At 37.5% G+C, this 20,674-nt stretch overlaps 1 protein-coding gene across 3 annotated transcripts in view; it reads left to right on the forward strand.

Moving 5' to 3' along the window:
• The window catches only part of LOC131027633 (uncharacterized), a 249,415-nt gene that overhangs the window by 129,954 nt on the left and 98,787 nt on the right, over positions 1-20,674 (forward strand). The gene's annotated exons all lie outside the window — the stretch shown is intronic.

The raw sequence follows: 20,674 nt of genomic DNA on the forward strand, positions 1-20,674 counted from the left end.
TTGGATATCCCAAACACAAAAAATTGCCTTCCTTAGCAGAAATCAAAATTTTCAAAATTCTGAAAAATGTTGTTAATGGCAGCAATCTGCAGCAATGAAGGTCTGAATAGCAAGCAAAAATCGCCCAAGTCTCCAAACATGAAATTGCCAATTTTCACCCAAAAATGCTAAAGTTTGAAAAAATCGCCAAACTTAGCAAAATCAAAATTCTGAAACTGGTCTTTAATGGCAGCCAAGAGGAATAGATCAACAAGCTGGAAAAAATGGAGGAAAATAAATCCTCAATCCCACACTTCACAAAAACGCCTTGCTAAAAATTCGTCCAACTTGGAAAAAAAATCACTTTCATGGAGACACCTGGCAGAAATAATAATAAAATAATGCTAAGTCTCCTCACTTATACTTGCTTTCACCTCTCATTTTCACCACACAAGCAATGTGGGATAAAACACTTGTATAAATACTTGCTTGGTGAAAACCTAACTTGCTTCTAGAAGGTTCAAATATTAAATGATTATTGCAAGTTATTAAATTTGCTTTTAAATTTTAAATAATCGTTAATAATTATTTAAAAGCAATTAAATGGGGCTTATTTATTAAAATATTGCAAATTAAATCCAAAATAAGCCTCCAGGGGAATTCGATTTGGGTTGGGATTGAAAAATCCCTTCAAAAATCATTAAAATGTTGAAATTTACCCCATAAGGGAAATTCGACCCATGCTTGGATAAAAATCCATGCTCAATTTCATCAAAATGCACACAAAAAACCTCCCAGGGGAAATTCGATGTGAGTTTAGACAAAATCCAGACAAAAATGCACTCTATTTGCAAAAAATCACCCCTAGGGGAAATTCGATATTAGTCTGGACAAAAATCCACACTCAAAACTCACTTAACTTGGAAAAAACCTCCGTGGTGGAATTTCGACCTTGGTTTGGATGAAAATCCGGACTCAAAACTCCTCAAAATATTCCCACTGGAAAATCGATCCCTATCAGGATGAAAATCCGGGCAAAAATCTTTACAAATGCTCTTAGGGAAAAATCGACCTCTGTCTGGATGAAAATCCTGACAAAAATCCTCACTTAGTTGTCACAAAAATCCTAGTGGAAAATCGACCCAGGCATGGAATCATCCTCACACTCCAGTCCGCACTCCAATCTGCACTCCTGGTGGAAAATCGATGGTAGTTTGGATAAATCCTGACACTTAGCCAAATTTTAGCACTTCCAGGGGAAATTCGACTTGGGTATGGATAAACAGTGGGGGAAAATAATAGCCAGTATGGATTTCAGGGGAAACCCATGTGTAGTATGGATTTTGAGTGGGGGAATGGGTTGGGTAGTCTGGAATGCGAGGGGAAAAGCACCTCTAGCATGGAATTTGACCCTTTTACCCTTGGAATATGAATTTCCCTTAGGATTTTATCATTTTAACCACTCAAAATCACTTAGAAACATTAAATTTAAACTGGACTTGGGCAAATTTTCCAAAAATGTGAGCGAAACGCTAGGAAAATACTGAAATAAAGTGCGAAATCAATTTAAATAATACCTTAGGAGCGAGAAAACAACTCCAACGGGTCTGTGAATATCTTGGCACTTTAAAATCATTGATGTGCGTGTTTAAAAACACATTAACGCTCAAATGGTCTACACATTTAGACAAAACTTAGGATCATTAAAATATCAACGTTTTGCAACTTGATCCTATAACTTCAAAAACTCTAGATCGCACTAGGCATGATCAAAACTCCAAGACTTGGGCACAGGGAATGCAAAATTGCCCACTAAGCAGCAAAAACCCTAACCTAGCAACGCAGGAAGCCGACAAAGAGGGGGTCCCCGTTAGCAATGGGGCGATGTGTGAAAAGGTCACAATAGTACCCACCATAATAGAATTTACATGATTCATTTCCCAATAATTAGAAGCACCAACAACATGAAAATGAGAGAATGACTCACTACTGTTATAAAAGTCAGGGCTGCTATGGCTTGTTATCTCCTTGCATCCTTCTTGTATAACTCTCATACATTGCGTGCCAACTGTAGGAATCCCTCCTACAACTTCCTCCTCATGTGCCATGATCTGTGAATCATCATTGTGTTCATCTGAAGGACTGCTGTTATAAAAATCAGAATGGTTTCCATACCTTTGTGACATGTTTTCAACATTCATAGGTACCACTTCATCCATTGTAGCATGTTCATCAAATTCTTCATAGAGATTTTTACAAACCTCATTTATGGATGAGTCAATCGGTTCTTCTCTTTTTATTTGCAGCTAATATGAATTCATAGCATCTTTAGCTTCATCTGGAATACCCATAAATTGGGTGAAGGTAAGCATATCCTATAGCTTTTTTGGAAGGGAGCAATACCCATGATAGTTGCTTATGACTGTATCATTAAATGTTTTAACAGGGGGCCCCCTCCTTGTACTTTTAGATGTAGTTGTACCTCTAGAGTGTCTTGAACTCTTTGAAGGTGGTTTGATCAAATTCTCTCCCTGCTTGTTTATTTTTGCATAACCCTGTCATGATGATTCTTTTTACCGTCCAACTGAAAACCAAACTCAATCACACCAGGTGAATGCAATTATAACCCACAAGCTGGTAGGATTATGATCTGATACCATTGAAAGATCCCAAATGGATCCTTTTGCTGTTGCTGCTGTAAATTCTTAATTAAACATACTATATTTTTGTAATTTTCCGGTGATCTTATAGAATAGACAGAAGTTGCAAAAAGGGATTGTTTCTTTTTGGGTTTTGATGTTATAAGTAAAGTAATTGATAAATAGCAACAACTGTGAAATAAAATAGTAAACAATGTTCATATGTAAGAACATTTAAGCAATCTGAAAATACTACAAATCATACCAGGCAAATAACCTAGTTTTGTATTCAGCAAGAATCCATACATTTATTTGGAGTTGTTCTCAATCTGGATTGATGCCAGATGGAGGAATATTACTGGCAACGAACAAGGAAGACCAAATAAGCTGAATACAACCCTTCAAGCCAACATACAAACAAGGTGTGGTTGCAAAGGAGGCGTGGAAGCTGTTGCAAATCACGTGCCAGCTGAAATAGACCAGCTGCCTTGTTGAAACCCCCAATATGCACGTTGAATCTTCAGGACAAGAAGATGTGTCTTCTACCTCTGACAATCTCTGTGCAATCCTGGATAAATCCACTGTCAACTCCTGTTGAGGGCTACGTCCCAGCAAGCTTAGACCTGGGGTTTGCGTACCAGACCAAAATCACTCTTCCAAAGCAATTTCCAAATTCGCAAGTTTCAAAATGATCAAAGATGCTATCAATTAGGTTTTCATCTCCTTATAACTCCTTTCCCTTTGCAAATTGAACCCTAAAGAATAGTAAAGCTTGCGCTTTATAATTAAAGTGACACTTTCCCAATTATGGCGTCAAACTATAGAAAAATATCACTTTATTGCGAATAAATAGCTTCAAGCATCCAAAAAGACTCTGGGAGGTGAGAATCATGTAGCAAAGTTCAAGACCTTTCCAACGAGCTATAACACATAGGCATATCAAACCAGATGAAGCCAAAAACCCCTTATTACTCCGAAATGGCTATATACATAGCCTTATTTTAATTTATTTAATCGATAACTTAGGAAACATTTAAATATATTAAAATATTTCCATAGATCCAATAATAGCCCAAAATAACCAACCAAACATGAATTTGACTTTGTCACCTGTCTATGACTGATGCCGGACAAGATGGGCCAATTGGCAGTCCCAACCCTAAAATCTAGGGATGCTCCTAGAAACTAGGAAACACATCCAATCTTCTTGAAACTGAAACCATGGTATGGTCCCGTGGAACCTTAAATATGGAAACTGCCACAACATCCTATAAAGTAGGGAATCTCCCCAAAATCAAGGAACTGCTCCTAATGGCCCACAAACTGCCTGAAACACCAACTCCGGATATTGAATACCCTGTGTGAGTCTCTATCCACCACCGCCAGCCTACGAGATCCAAATAATAGACCATCCCACTATTCTTCTCTTGTCACCTAGAAAGGGGACATTACAATCAAGCATCATCATATGGGTCTTCAAAAATATCATCATCATCCATATTAGATGATGTAGATACTAGAAAATTAAAACCACAGACAATGCTATTGGCTCTAATCTTCAATGGGGTCCAGGGGCAACATCTGTGGTGGGGTTAGTGTTCTCAGTAGGGTTGAGAGTAGCGCCACCAATGGGTTTGAGAGGCAATGCCCTTTGCGGGGTTCGAGGGTAGTGCTCTTCGCGTGTTCCTTGTCGTGGTACAGGGCGGAGTTGAGGGGTGGAGCCCCTACCACCAAGCCCAAATTAAGATCTTCAAGACCATACAAAACATCATGGTGCACATCATTTTACATCTGCTCACAATAAGAGAAATGAATTTGTTTTATCTTTAAAATGCATTGGAATCCACGTTTCAGGGTTTGGGGGCTTTTTGGATTTTCGGTCAAAATTGGAATTTAAAATTTAATGATTTTTTTTTTTAAATTGCAAATTCGTTGCCTGGAGATAAAACCCATCAAATACTTTGTGGGTTCACTCGTGTTTATCTTAGATGGTCTTGTGGGTTTGGAGTAGGACCTTGGATGACCCCCATGGAAAACCAGATTTGGACTTGAATAGCTAGGCTAAATCCAACAAACCAGTAACATGGCTCTTTATTATAATTGATATTAGATACCTATAAAAAGATTGTAAAAAATTAGGGCTATCGGCACAAAGACCCTACATGTAATTTAATTGAAGTTAAGTGAAAAAAGAAAACCATGAGATATCATAACATTTTAGGATTTGAATGCCACTTCTTTTTAAATATTAAACATCCTTTCTGTAATGCCCCCTTCCTAGCATTCATAGCATGATGTTGTCGTTAGCCTATTTCCCATGGTCTTGTAGGCTAACCGGGACATTAAAGGGACTTAGAGGCCATTTGGCCAAGACATTTTCAGTTGCAGGCCATTCTGAGGGGTTTTGAGGCAGTTTTGGGCACACTTACTATTTATAGTAAGTCATTTTGGACGTGGTTGGACATCCAGTGGCAGTAACATGTCAATGGTGATTGTTTAAAATCGACAAGAAGATTTTTTTATCATTGATATGATTTATTATGCGTTAATAAAGTTATTTTATAAAGTTAAATTTAATTATTTAACTTTATTAATGCATAGTCTATAGTTGTGGGAAATATTGAAATAAAAGAGTTCCCCTTTATTCTATAATACATTGGAGACATAAAAAAGTGTTTGGGGACTTAAGTTGAAGGAAAATCATGTTACATGGTATGGGTAATATATAAGAAAAAGCAACCGTGATAAAATAGGGGCCAAAAAAGCAATTGTGAGAAAATAGGGGCGAAAAAGCAAAAATCCCAAAATTATAGGAAAGGGCAAAAATGGTGATTTTGTTTATCCCACATTGACAGCAGGAGTGAATAAGCTCTTAGAAAGGGTTATAAAAGAGATTGAAGAGTCCTCTTTCAACAGGCTGAAAAATATATGAATTTGAGGAAATATTTGGAGAATTCATCTTCAAGGGCTTGGAGGATGAAATTTCTCTATGCTAGCATTCTCTTTGCTGTTGAAAGATACAGTCAGGAGGATCTGGGTTTGAGCTTCAAGATAAATCAAAAGTTGTGCTAGTTGCCATTGCTAATATCCAGTTGCCAAGAGGGCTCAATTTGGAGGAAATCTGTAGCTTTCATGTGAATGAGTTCTAGTCTACAAAAGGTTCAATCTAGGGGAGCTTGAAGGTATTGGAACGTGCTTTTTCTGATTAAACTCTTTCATTATTGGCTGCACCATTGGAGGTCTTTCAGAGTTTATTTCTGGGCTGTATATGAAAGGAAAGGGGGCTATACATGCCCAGAATCGCAAGAGCATGGTGTTGATCAGATATTGTAATGTCCCTACTATTTAGAGATCACTAACCTGCAAAAAAGATTGTTAGAACATGACAAACATATATGTATATATAAGTAATCTAAATTATTATCTAACTTCAATGCTTATTTAACATCATCATAATTTTTATCTAATAAAAAGGATACGAATGCCATACAAAGTATGTCCTTAGGCGGCCATGCGGCTCGCCTTCTTGGAACCCTTTGGTTCCAAGATGTCCTTAGGCGGCCGTGAAGCTCGCCCTCCAAGCCCTCCAGGAAATCGAAGATGAGTTTGAAGCCTGTCTTGGGTGTAACCTCTTACACCCAAGCCCTCCAAGGAAGACCCTTGTCTTTCCTTGCCTTGGGTGATGCCTTCATCATCCAAGTCCTTAGAGGGGATCGACCCGACCTTGAGTCCTGTCTCGGGTATAACCTCTTATACCCAAGCCAGCCAAGGAAGACCCTTGCCTTTCCTTGTCTTGGGTGATGCCTCCATCATCCAAGTCCTCAAGGGGAAGTGACCAGATCCTTCTCTCCTTGGTTGAGTTTTAGTCAACCAAGCCATACATTTGCATAATAGTTTTAGTTCATAAACTATCCCTTGTGTTAACATGAATTCTTAATGTATTCTTTAATTAACATAGATATATATAATCTTCCATCTTTTACATATGCATTACATTTCTTAACATACCTTTGTATTCCTAATCTTTCTTAATACGCAAACTTATGAATACAACAATTAACAAATTATATCTTTTACCTATGTTTAATGATTGGTGAATACTACACATTAATTAATATATATACATTCACTAGACTACAATTAATATCAACATATTAATGAACATTACACATTACCCATATGTATGAACATTACACATTAATTAATATTAATGAACATTACATTTATTAATTTATATCCCTACTATTCTTTGATACGTATATTCATTAACGTATGTTAGTACAAATTCATTAACATACGGTTTATACTTATTCCTTAATATCTGAAAACCATTCATTAATATGTTCATTAAAGTATTCATTATCCTACACATTACGTATACATTAATTACATTCATTAACCTTAACTTCTTTCATTACCTATCTATTATAATCAATATCTATAGTTATAATCATTATGTTACTCCTTGTTCTGATTGAATATATATATTCACTAGATTACAATTAACATCACCTATTAACGATCCTCACACATTACTCAGTAGCTAATATTAATGTGTTTCACACATTAACTATAATAAGGACATTACATATTAAATAATATACTTATATTATTTAATATAAATTAAAACCTTGTATCTTACCTTTCCTTTGCAGTCCGCTCTTCTTACCTTTTCTCCACCGTCGGCCCTCCTCCTTTTCCCCCCTTTTTAACCCCTGCCGCTGCTCTTAATATAACCCAAGGGGTTGTGCCCCTCCACGGGCCCCTTCCGCATGAAGGGGTGTAGGGGTAATTGCACCCTAGGCTGCGGTTACCCACGCACCACTTCGTGCGGGAGTAACCCAGCTACATTGGGTAATATTTAATATTAAATATTACATGTTGTTGCCCTTTTTTAATTTTTAAATATGTTAAATATTAAATATATATCATTTTAAATATATTAAATGTTAAGTATCATCCCAAAACAGCATTTCCTTTAAAATAACTTAAATATATTTATCATTGATTACTTGTATTATTATTTTAATTATTTATTTACACTAACCTAATTCAATTAATCCATGCATTAACTTTATTAAGTATTTTTACATTCGGTGCAAATTCTCTTGGAGTGCCCGATATGTCCTTAATCATGATTGTTGACTATACGATCAGTGTTCTTAAATGGTGGTTCATGCTAAACACCACCCTTGAACCCATCTATCATAATGGTCTTCTGATTACATTCGCAATTTTGTCTCTTTTAGAGACACCACACAATTGTGGACCACTAGCGATGTATGTCCAATTAATGTCAATTAGTCTAAATACTTTTCTTGTTCGTTGGAGAAAAAGCATAGGATTACGTTGTACATATTCTTTTTCCCATCCTTATCCTTTAAGGAATATTTATTAGTTATAATAATATTTAATAAATAAATAACTTTCAAATATTCCTTCGTTGGTAATTATTAATTCATTTGGGGTCTCTCTCTCTTTCTATGTATACCGATCCAGAAGGGGACATGACAGATATTTCCCTAAGGGCATTGTACAAGGAGGAGAACATCATCAAAGTGTTGTACAGTGTTGGTATTAGTGGCTGGAAGCTAACACAGGTCTGCAATCGAATTGGTGGGTGCCGTAGAAGCTGGAAATAGTGCCATATAGCTGGGGAATGTGAAGTCAAGGGCTGCCAATGCTGTTACTGTTAGTTGGCAGCGATCTGGGTATGTTAATGCATTGAAAAGTAATTATAGATTGAGGAAACATGGTGTCATATTGTGTTCAAGACTAAGTGGGTCTGCAGCTGTTCACATTAGTTGGGGATGTTAAACTATATTGTGTACTCCAGTAGTGAACCATTGTTATCAGCATTTTATTGTTTAAAGGTTACATTGTTTGCCCATGAGTTATTTTGAGAACAATGTTGTGTGCTGTTCTATATTGAATGAAATCTGAAAAATAACAACAAACCTTTACTTACATCTGCAAGTGAGAACAAAACCAATAACTCAGAAAATCAGTTTGTAAGCCAACTGTTTGACAAAAATACAGGGAGTAGAAAGGCACAAAACTGATCTAGAAATAAGGGGGTGTCCATTACACTTTCGGTGCCCAATTCTGCAGCTCTTTATAGAGTAGAAGTGTCATATTACCAAATATTCCACAAATTGCTATGAGACTTTGTACTTTTTAGTTTTTTATAGAGCCAAGTTTACACTCCACGGCATGTCCCATCTTTTAAATGTTTTTATACTTAGTTGAATATCTTTTTTAGAAGTTGCTTCAACATTTTTTTGTGTAGGTTTCCATTTTTGTGATTTTCTACTGATTAAGGGTGGTGAAGGTCTTCATGGTGTCTCCCATCTTCATCAATGCCTACAAAGGCCCATTCTTGTGTCCAAAGAATAGGTTGGAGAAAGTTGGTGGAAGGGATTGCGCCCATTGGGGTTCTAGTAGTCCACACGGCCCTGAAGCAAGAAGCTTAATACAGTATGAGGGGGGCAAAGATCGCTGAAGCATTTTAATGTGATATGCTTCGCCTCTCCAACACCAATAAGGGCATCTTTCAATTACATTATTATAAATTGTGGTGGATTGGGAGCAGGTAATAGCATAGTTGAAAAAGTTGGTTGGGGCAAAAGTTCGACAACTTAAAAAATTGCTTAAATTTCATTAGAAATTTTATTTTATTTTTTGCAAAATTTGATGAGGAGATGCATACAATGGGTCAATAAATGATAACATAAAATAAACAACTTGAGTGTAGTTATATTTGATTGTTTTTAATGCAAATTGGATAAAAAATGGCATCCTCATGTGGAATGTTGATCGCTGATAGTCTGAAACAAAATGCAAATAGCTAATTGTGTTTGTAAAACTAAAAGTAAATACTGCATTAAAACATTTTACATCTTCCTCTTCACAACTCTAGTGAAAGCTAGGGGAGAGGTAGAACTCGAGAGTCTAGTCTTGGGAGTTTGTTGTGGCTCCTCCACCATGATTGACATGACAGGCTGTGGCTCGACCTCTATCTTGGCTGTAGATGCTGGTGGAAATGACTCCTCATCATCCTCCTCCTCAATGTCATCCAATGACAATCCCTATCGACCCCCTTCTCCATTGCTCGTCTCTCTAATTCATAAATCTTATCCTTTGTAAACAAAGGACACTACTCATCCTAACATGTCCAATCACTGTAAGGATCTATCTCATCCAAATCAATTGGATCGCTTGATATTTCCTCTACCTTTCTTGTGCACAGCCGAAGATTATATTGCACAAAGACAAGGTCATTGAGGTGTTTCTAAGCTATTTTGTTCCTCTTCATCATGTGGATGGTCTCAAACAAGCTCCAATTGCGCTCACAATTGGATGCACTACAAGGTTGACATAAGATGTGGAGGGTAAATCTTTGGAGATTTGGGGTATTTTGACTCCAATTTGTCCACCGACACTCTACAAAAAAATATATTGAAGAGTTAGAAAGCAAAGTTAAAACATATTTTATCAAATTATCAATAGTTACAAACTTGTAATTTCAAATTTGTAACTTGTAAGATGCATGCGAAAGACTCCAAATTTTTTATCTAGTGTTTGAGTGGTTCTTCCTCTTTTGGCTAGCTTTGAAGAGAAGAGATTACCCTTTGATTCCCTATAACTTTTCAATTCATTGACAGTGAGGTCTTTGAATGCATGTAATGAGGCCCTCCATAACCTTTCCATTGGGATCTGAGAAGAAAAACAAGGATTAAGGAAGTACCTTGCTGCGTGGATGGGTTAGTGGAGTTTACTCCTATCAGTAATCTCCCATGTGGGATCAATTTTGAGGTGGCCTCCCTTTTAATAATTTTTGATAGACTCCTTGGCCCTATCCATGGCCTCATAAAGATACCCCATTGGGGTTTGATCCCCATCTACCATGTGGAGAACTCTAACCAAGGGCTCTGACACCTACAATTTAAAAATACAAAAAGTTAAAGTTACAAATTTGTAATGAAAGACTGAAATTAAAAGAAGTTAAATATTCAATTTGAATTTAAATTCAAATTTTTGAAGTTACCTTCACAACCTCTATAGCTCTTTGTGCAAATGGGTTGTGAAGACCATACATGCAACCCTCTCTCCTTCGGGCTTCTTCAAATAAGTTGAGTCTAGCTTTTCTTGACTCAAACATTTGTTTCAAATCCGTCAATGAACCAAGAATGCTTTGCAACGTTAAGAAAATCATTGCAAACCTTGTGACACTAGGTCTTACCAGCTCTTTCCCTTGCGTGTGATATCTAATTAAGTGAAGAACCCAAGGGTGATTGTAGATAAATTTTATGATCCTCCTTGCATCCTCTACATTTGGTGTCACCCTATCAAGTTTGCCTACGTCCTCCAAAAGAAGGTCAAGGATATGTGCTGCACAAGGTGACCAAAAAATTGTCTTGTGTTTCTAATGGAGGATTCTCCAAGCACCACATATGTTGTTGCATTGTTAGTTATTATTTGCACCACATTTTCAATTCACACCTCCATGACAACTTGCTCCAACATTAGTGCCAAAGTTTCTACATTTTTCACTTTGTTGGAGGCATCCATCGATTTCAAGAAAGCCACATCATTTTTGCAAGCTACCAAATAGTTAATGATTGTGCGGTTTTTCCCATTTGTCCATCCATTAGAAAGAATAGCGTAGCCCTATTTTTTCCATTCCTTCTTTGATCTTCCATTACTACCCTTGCCCTATTAGTTGCATTCATGAGTAACCTATAAGTACAAAGTGAAATTAAGTACACTATTTTAGTTTCTAAATTAAAAATAGTTTAAATTCAACATAAATTACTAGAAATTAAAGAACAGAAATTTAGTATAAATTTTAAAACTCAACATAAATTATCAAAAAATTTAAATCAACTAACCTCCCACTCAAGTCTATGGGAGAAGGCGCCTTGTAGCCTTTCCCTGTAGTAACCAAATTCTCCCAAGAAGGATTATTTGCCAAAAATCAACACCTGTAATGTTTGCATGCTCATGCACCTCCCTATTCCACCTAGTTGCTTTCAATGATGGTTGTGCTCCAGGTGTCTTTTTGGGCACAAAATAATTGTGGCATGCGTGTCGGCGTTGATTTTGGTGCTTTACTAGAAGTAGATGAAGTGGTGCTTGTGGCAGTGGTGGTGGATTTGGTTCAGATACATGGACCACTGAGAGAGCCCACTATGCCTTAAAGTGCATTTTCATTTGATTCAAGGTTGACTGGAGCACTTTGAGAAGTAGCTATGGATGCTACCATGGCTGCCTTTGACCTCTCCCTTTTCAATTTTTTCTCTTTTGCAGTTGCAAGTATGACATTCATTTCTCTTTTTATTTCTTTAGTGGTTTATGCCAAATGAGGTCTCGAAGATGGTATTTTAGGTGGTTTATGTCTCCACGAAATACTTTTTAGCATTTAATGCAAAAACATGACCTAGGTTTTGGTCCTTGATATGCATACTTCAAGCAGGGTCTCTAGCTCGTGGAGGACAAGAACCTACAAATGATGGCGGTGGCACCAACAAGGTAGAGCATGAGGCTGAACCAGATGCAAAAGCTTGTCTATTTGTCATTATAAATCATAGTTGAAAATCTCGGACTCGCCTCGGACTCGGCAAACCAAAAATTTGGACTCGGACTCGGACTTGTGAAAGACTCGTGAAAGATGTTGTCCTCATTTTTGTTTCCAAAAATGAAGGACCACTACGGTGAAATTTTTATGAAAAAATGAAAAAAATTACTCTATGGCACGCTTCCTGAGGCAGAATTTTGACTAATCCTTGGACTGGCTTAATCCTCAGTCCATTCTCGAACTACGTTTCAAATTTCGTCCAATTCTGGGTTCGTTTGCTATGCTTTTCCTTCAATTTCGGGTTTTAAAACCCAGACTGCAGGTGGAGAATTTTCTTCAAACTACAAGTTTTAATGATATTCATTGTTGTGGTCTTTGTAGGGGAATTTTTGATCAATTACATGTGCATTTTTATTTTAAATATGTCACTTGTAATTTATTTTAAGTTTCCCCTTTAATGTTTTTATCTTTTTATTGTTTTTTGGTCATTTTTAGTTAAAATAGGGATTTTTTGGCTCAACTGCAAGTAAACTTGCAGTTTGTTCAAAAAACCCCTACTTTAATGGTTTTTGCATGTAATAGGGATTTTAAATCCCCATTACATATGTGCAAGTGTTTTTAACTTGTTGTAGGGATTTTATTTCCCTTTTACAAGTATTTTTAAACTTGCAGTTTGCTCCAAAAAACCCGATTTTGACATAAAAGTGCATTTTTGACAATTTTAAACTTGTCATTTGTCCAAAAAAACCCGATTTTGGCTTGATGAGTGAAAAAGTGAAAAATTAAACTTGCTATTTGTCTTATAAAACCCGATTTTGACATGAAAGTGGGAAAAGTGAAAATCGAGCTTCTTGTTTTCCTTTTAAAACCCGATTTGCTTCATTTTGAACAAATCGAACTTGTCATGTGTCTCCCAAAACCTGATTTTCATGCAAAATTTGTTTGTTGAAGATTTCAAAGCAATTTTTTGTGGAGATTTTTTAGGGAAGGAAGGCGTTTTTGCTTCTACCCTATTTTCATGCAATCATCAACATCTTTCATGCCAAATGGAGGTTATATTGACTGGTTTTTGGAGCTAAATCAGCAAAAACGTGGTTCTTTAAACCCACATTTTGGGCGCTTTTTACCTCATAAATTTGTACACTCCTAAATCGTTTTTCTCTTTCCTACTAAGGCGTGGAGGGTGAGAGGTTTTTCGCACCATTTGATGATGCCGTTGGAGTGTATTTTGGTGGCCACGTGATTTCCTTTGGCCACGTTTTCTCCCTTTAGCAGCGTTTTCAACCATTTGGCGCCATTATTTCTTCTTCTACCTTAGGCGTTTTGCTTGGATGCACACTCTCATTGGCATTTTGATCCTCCAAGTTTAAGATTGCTGCTATATTTGGGGCATTCTTACAAAAAACGTGATAAGGGTTTGATATACCGGTTTTGCTTCTCCATTTCAAGAATTGTTGCATTATTGGAGAAACATTTTGCATTTTTAAAGAAAGGTATGTTCTCCTTCCCTTCTTCTCTTCATTTTATTATTTTCTTTATTTTTCGTTATTAGTTGCATTTTTGGCATGTGATGTTCTTCCCCAAAAAATTTGGTTTTTGTAAAAGTAATCTTCCCTTTGAAATGCAATTATTGAATTGCATTGTTCTTCTCAAAATTCCATCTTAGCTTGTATTCGGGATTTTTAATCTCGATTACAAGTTCGCTGGAAATTCTTGTTCTTCCCCTACGGTTAAGGAATTTAATCATTTTTGGTTAAAATTCCAAGCTTGAAAAGTGTGAAATACCCCTCCCTTGCAAATTCGGGTTTTAAAAACCGGATTACATGTTGAAAAGATCTTCCCATTTTCATGAAAATGACTTTCCCAGATATTCCCGTTTCTATCCATTCATGTTCCCCATATCCGTACTTTCCATTTCCATCATTTCCCGCGAGTCAAAATATCATTTTTCGTCCATTTCTCCATTTTCGAATTTACAAGTGTACTTGTATTCGGGTTTTAAAACCCCGATTGCATGTATGTCCTTTCCAACTTGTATACTTGCGAAAATTCTCCCAAGATCCAAAATTGGTCAAAGTCAAGATTTTCCCATTTCTACATATCTCCCCTCTTCCTCTCACAACACCGTGAAATTCAGAGATCCAAGTTTTACCCATTTGAAGAAGAAAGAATGATATTTGCAGCTGATTATGATGTTGCCTTAACTCTTTTAAGTCTTCATCACAACATTCCAGGTTTACAATCAATGACAGATTTGCCGGCATCACCAACTCCAAAGAAAATGAAATACAAATATGACAAATACCAGAATGAGGTTGCACCTTCCCAGGTTTCTTCTCCTTTGGATCGCATCAGGGACACGGAAATAGGGCACGTTGATATGGCAGAATTCATTCACAGGGTAGAAGATCCACAGGATAACAACTTGCAGCGGCTGTTGGACAGCCATATCCATCATGCATCTTCTTTCCCAGTGGCTGCCCTAGAACCTGAGTTTGTTCTCGCATGCGCCCATCATTTTGACAAAGAGTCAAGAGTCATAAAAAATGATGATGGTGAAGCTATAATTCGTCTTGATGCGGATACAATCGAGAAGGTCTTCAAAATACCTCCTGCACCTGTTTATATGGAAATCACCAAAGAAAGTGCAGCAGAGTATTATGTGAAAAGGGAAAAAGATTGCAAGCGACACATCAATAGGTGGATTCAAGAGCCACGTCCTTCCTTCTCAAGATGGGCAAAGTTGTACTGTTGTGATTTCAAGTGGGAGATAGGAGACACCATCACTCTTCTCAGCAGAATGTTGGGCCTTGAGCACTCCAATGTCTTTGAACCATGGATGTATCAATTCATCATGTTCATACGGCAGTCGCATCACATTTCATGGGGTGAAATTATCAGCAATGCTTTGTGCGAACAACTTGCAGCAGTTCCTACCACTATGACCTTTTTCATGAATTCTTATTTGGTATATTTAGTAGTGTCACTTAGACACTTTCCAGGTCTTTCTACCAAGGGTGATCGCTCGCTTATACCAGTTTGGGAATATTATGACCAATTGCCATTGAAACCTAGCAGACTGCATTTCAGAAGAGTCCAAGATGCATTCTTCGGATATTTCATGTGTCAGTTTGACATGAATCTCAGAAACAAAAGAGTATCAGATGAGGCATGGGTCAAGGTGTCTGAGTATGGGTGTTTATTCCTGCAATTTCCCACCTTCACCTATATGAGGATTGGATGCTATGATGGTCAGCCATACATGCTTCCAAGATACCCAACCGATAAGATAATTCTTATGGAGTTGGGAAAACAGATTATGGCTGTTCATACTCTTCAGTCTGCTAGACACAAGGTTGGAATGGGGATCTCCAGCACAAACCCATTGAAAATTGGTCGATACTCCCTTGTCACATCTGTGAAGGCTAAGGCCATGGAGGTTGAATTGCAGGAAATCAAGCTTAAGAGGTTCAAACCTAGCGCTGATTTTGATTATAGAGGTATGAAGGAGAAGATCAAGAAATCCTTTGTGCATGTTCATCGCATTGAAGACATCTGGGCAGATCTCCGCACAGAAGCCGAAGTTCTGAAGATGGATTACTGCAGGCTCACTGTTGAGCAAATTGTTGACTTGAACTTGGCAGATATCCCACAAGGGATGATCGATGACGGGCATATACTTGATCCTGAATACACTTCACGAAGGGTTGAGGAAGCTCCACTTCCTTTGATCCAATGGTCACACAAGGAGTGCGTCTCCATCCTTGACAGATTTCAGCCTATCTTGGCCAACACTAACGCAGGGCTGAAAAAGTAATCCTGTTAGACTTATCAAAATCAAGGTTGGTAAAGAAGATGATTCTACAGGGCCTCTTGGACAGAAGTCTGAGATTCAGATTGATAATAAGGAGGGTGCTTCATCTTCAGGCACAAGGGTCAAGTTACAAGTTAGCCGTGCAGTAGTGCTTCCTCCTGAGGAGACAACTACTCGTGGGAAGGAGAAATCACGGTTCCATGTTCGGGTGATCAATTTGGATAATCCAGAAGAGGGGCAGCAATCTGATGATGCGCCTAAGTCTCCAGTTTCAGACACGCCTCACGAAGTCATTCCTCCAGTTTCCATTGAGACGCCTCTTTCTCCTTCTGATTTGCTCATTGATGAGTCTCCTCAGAATGCAGTTCCCATTTCAGAATACGAGCCTTCTCCTGATCAACAACAAGAAAGTGTGTTGAAAGTGCCTGAAGATAATCCCACTTGCATTCAGTTATCAGAAATTGATACTTCCACTTCTGGTTTTGAAGAATTCATGAGGCAATCTTCATGCCCATTGGTAACTGAGCAAACCGTGGTCGCTATTCAAACAGATATTCCTCCCAGGGTGACCACGGTGATTCAAACAGAAACTGCTTCTCCTTTGCCTACAGCTGCTACAGGAAGTGAGTTGATGACTTTGCCTCCATGGCTTAGTTCTTTCACCCCGAAAAGAAAGAAGCAAGAGATCTCACCTGATGCCTTTGACTACCAGCAACTCAAACAGTCCAGATCCAAAGTTGCTAAGAAGGCGAAGACTATTTCCAGGGTAACCGTTGATAGCAACAAGATGAAAGTAGCTGAAATTGTGGAACCTATTGCAGATAAACCACTTGATGAAATGTCAGCTGCTGATTATAAGGTTACAAAGGTAGAATTGGGCAAGCAAACACATGAGGTTATTAAACATGATGCTCAGTTTTCTGTTGCTTCACTAGTGCAAAGATGTGACGATCTTCTTGCAAAGAAAAACAAGCTAGAAGAAGAAAATCGACAGCTCATGGCAGCCATCCATAAAATCACAAAACCTACTGCCGAAGGGAGTAACTCTATAGGTTCTTCTGGTTCCCAAGAATCGATTCGTGGAGTGGAAAGAGCTGCTCAAAAAGTACAGGCACTGGATTCCTAGGTTGATCAGCTTCATGATCAATGCGTGCAAGTGATAAAAGACATTTTTCAAATAATGTCTAAGCTGGAAACCATTGAGGAGAAATTGGATCAGACTTCTAACACTTTCAAAAAGAATCTGGAAAGTGTTGAGAAAAGTCTGGCAATCTGGCGTACCATGCCCCAACAACAGCTCAATATCCTGCAGGATCACGCCATCATTTCTTCTAGGGTCATGTACTTGGAATTCGAGGAACTCATGGAAAACAAAACTCTTGTTCTTAAATCCCTCATCGAAGAGATCAGCGATGCAAGGAAATTCCGGGATGAAGTTTATCAAGGTATTGTCTCACATTGTGAAAGGGCCTCTTGCAATATAGTAAGTCAGGATGGAGAGCTAATTCCAGAAGAAGAGGTTCTTGCTGATTTACAGATGAGGATTCATGATGAATGGAGGAGCGAACAATTCTCGACAGCTTCAATTCAAGCATTGATGAAACACCAAGCCTTTTTGCATGAGATCCAGTCTGCCTTGGATAAAGACAATTCCGCGCTCCTTCGTTGTCATGACACTATTGTAAAGACTATGGTTGTTGCTAAGAACACCCATGAACCAAATCCCGAGGAACTACAAGCGAGCATCCGGAAATTTCAAGGATTCGTGTCTTCACAAAGTTCAACTTAAGTGTTTTTCAACACTTAGTTGAATTTTCTCTCTTTTTGTAATTTTTAGTTGTAATTTTGTTTTGACAAGTTAAATGTAAAAGTAATTTATGTAAAATGCAAGTTACACATTACTTGCACTTTCGTAATTACATGTAAGGCAACTACAAGTTGTGTCCGATTAGGACTGTAGTTGGAATAAGTCTTAGTTAGTTAGAGTAACTCTTAGTTAGTTAATGAAGTCTCAGTTATTTATTGAATGAGTCTTGGTGGTTGAGAGAATCTCTCAAGTTAGTTAGGATCCTCCGACCTTTTTCTCAAGGCTCCTATTCTATAAATACTTGAGAGGTCCATTGTAATTATCATCTTTTGGGAAAGCAAGCAAAAACTCTGCCAAATTTACAGCAAGAAGTCTTTGAGCTTATGTATGTGAATTGAAGGTTTTGAAGAATAGTAAAGAAAGATTACTCAAGTTTTGAGTCTTTGAGCTACAAGTTTGAGTTTCATTCTTTTTATTTATTCTATGCAAAGTGTTTCTAAAAGAGCTTAGTCCAATCTGATTTGAAGTCTTTGAGCTGCAAGTAGAGAAGATTAACTAAAATAGGAAATCTCTAGAAGGAGTAGCAAGTCTTTGAGCTTGCGTCTGTTCTTGAGAAAGAATTATTGTGTGATAAGAAATAGCAGCAAGTCTTTGAGCTTGCATTAGTTCTTGTCGTTGTGTTGAAAGAATATATTATTCGTTGTAAAATTTAGTATAGAAAAGGGTAGATAGGACTTCCAATAGTCAAGTCTTTGAGCTTGATATTGCTGTCCCGTCTCGAAGTAAGTGACGGGAGTCTTTGAGCTTTCAGGAAACTTCATTTCCTTTCTCTCATTTTGCTTGAAAGTGGTTACTGCTGTTATTCAATCGCTATCCTTTTCTGTGAAGAGAAAAGGATATTGTCTTTCTTGAAAAAAGAAGAAAGATTGCTGTCCCATCCCATTTTATTTTCCAAGTTGTAGTTAGATAGGGGGAGCCTTCCCTTAATTAGGAGAGTTTTTACTCGTGTGCTGTAGTTGAAACCACAATTTTGTATATTTCCCCAAGTATACAAAATTTTCAACCAACAAAAGACTCGGCAAGGATTCGACAAAAAGAAAAACCGTAGTTTTACAAAAAAACATAAAGAAATTAATGCATTTAGAGAGCATAAGAGCCATAATTGAAACATTACACGTCACATACTCATAGTTTCAAACTTTCAACTCTAAAATGTATAATACCAAGATTTCTTCAATGCTAATTGTGCTGTTATATGGAGCCTAATCAGACTCGGAGGTTAAATTTTCCCTACTTCCATCGGCACAGTTTCCCCCTATATTTTTCGACGGGGGTTTGGGGGCAGCGCCCCCAAGTTGGGATCAAGGGGCAGCGCCCCTTGCACGCTCCTTGTCGCGATACAAGACAGGGTCGAGGGGGTCGAGGGGCAGCGCCCCGCGAGGCCAAAAATACTTTTATTATTTTATAAAGGCGTCGGGTGTTATTTTTCTTTTCTTTTTCACTCCCTCAGTTATGCCAAATGAAGGCAAATTTTTTTTAAAAAAACTCACTTTTAAAGCTTGCATGACTTTTTTTCTGGGTCACGCGAGTCCATCCGAAAGACTCGCGAGTCGATGCAAAAGACTCGTGCGAGTCCTTGCAAAAGACTTGCGAGTCTTTCAGATGGACTTGCCAAGACTCGCCTCGCGAGTCCTTGGCGAGTCAACTCATGGCTCCCATGGACTCGCGAGTCCGTGGCGAGTCCACAAGTTTTAAAACTATGTTATAAATTAACATACACATACAAAGTGAAAGCACAAGTTGTTAATATTTTAGTAAAAAAATTGAAAAACAACCTAAATTAGTTTAAAATTTGTAAAAATTTAGTCTAATCTAATAGATTAGTTGGAATGAGTAAAAATTTAATCTAATCTAATAAGATTCTAGACATTTTCTTAAAAAAAAACAGGATTTAAATAAAAAAAATGAGGCATGAAAAACTTGTGGAAACAATGAAAAAAATAAGAAAAAATTGTCTAAAAAGGGTGATGAATCTTGTTTTGTGGAAATCTAAATCTATTTAGGCTACTTAGGATTAGCATTTGATGATTTTTTTAAAACCTAGATGCAACAAAAAAGAAGCAAAATGTTTTAAAAAAACAAAGGAAAAAGAAAATCAGAAAACCTACCTGCAAATCCAATTTGGCTTTGAAATTCACCTAAAAACTTCTTCAAATATTGACTCCTTGGTGCAAAATTGCTGCAAACAGAGTGCTAGATGGTTGGGAGGGTTTTCTTTGGTTGAGAGAGCAAAAGTGAAATGAAAATCACCTTTTCCCTGCTATGGGGGTTTTGTTTTTCAGCGGCTGAGCTTTTTTATTGGACTCACTTGAGTTTTTGTGGAAAACTTGGTGAGTTTTTGCTGCAAAAAATCAGGGAGCAAAACAACCTGTGAGTTTTTAGTCATTTATTGGCAGTGTTTCATCTATGGGTAAAAGTAAGCTCTCAAAGCCTTATAAAAACATCTTCATAAATAATAGGGACACTGCACATGTGAGAGTAATCCCTTGAACCCTGATTAAAATCATAATAAATATTAGGCCCCAAGGACATTAAACCCTAACAATTGCCCTCATCTACTTTCCCTAAGGTGTGTCACCTTATAAAGATCATTGCATTATAACCCTTAAATATCTGCTATTATAAAGATTTTTTTTGTTGATATACACTATTGATAGTCAGATGTTAGCCAACCAATCAAATTCTAATGATGGGTAAACAAGATCATTGTGGTTTTGGATTTGAGGATCCTGGCCTTATTTAGCAAGGTATTAGCTGCCAATGGCTATATGTTTCTCTGTTGGGTGCAGTCATAAAAA

This window comes from Cryptomeria japonica, chromosome 1 (assembly GCF_030272615.1).
Source record: "Cryptomeria japonica chromosome 1, Sugi_1.0, whole genome shotgun sequence".
NCBI lineage: Eukaryota > Viridiplantae > Streptophyta > Pinopsida > Cupressales > Cupressaceae > Cryptomeria > Cryptomeria japonica.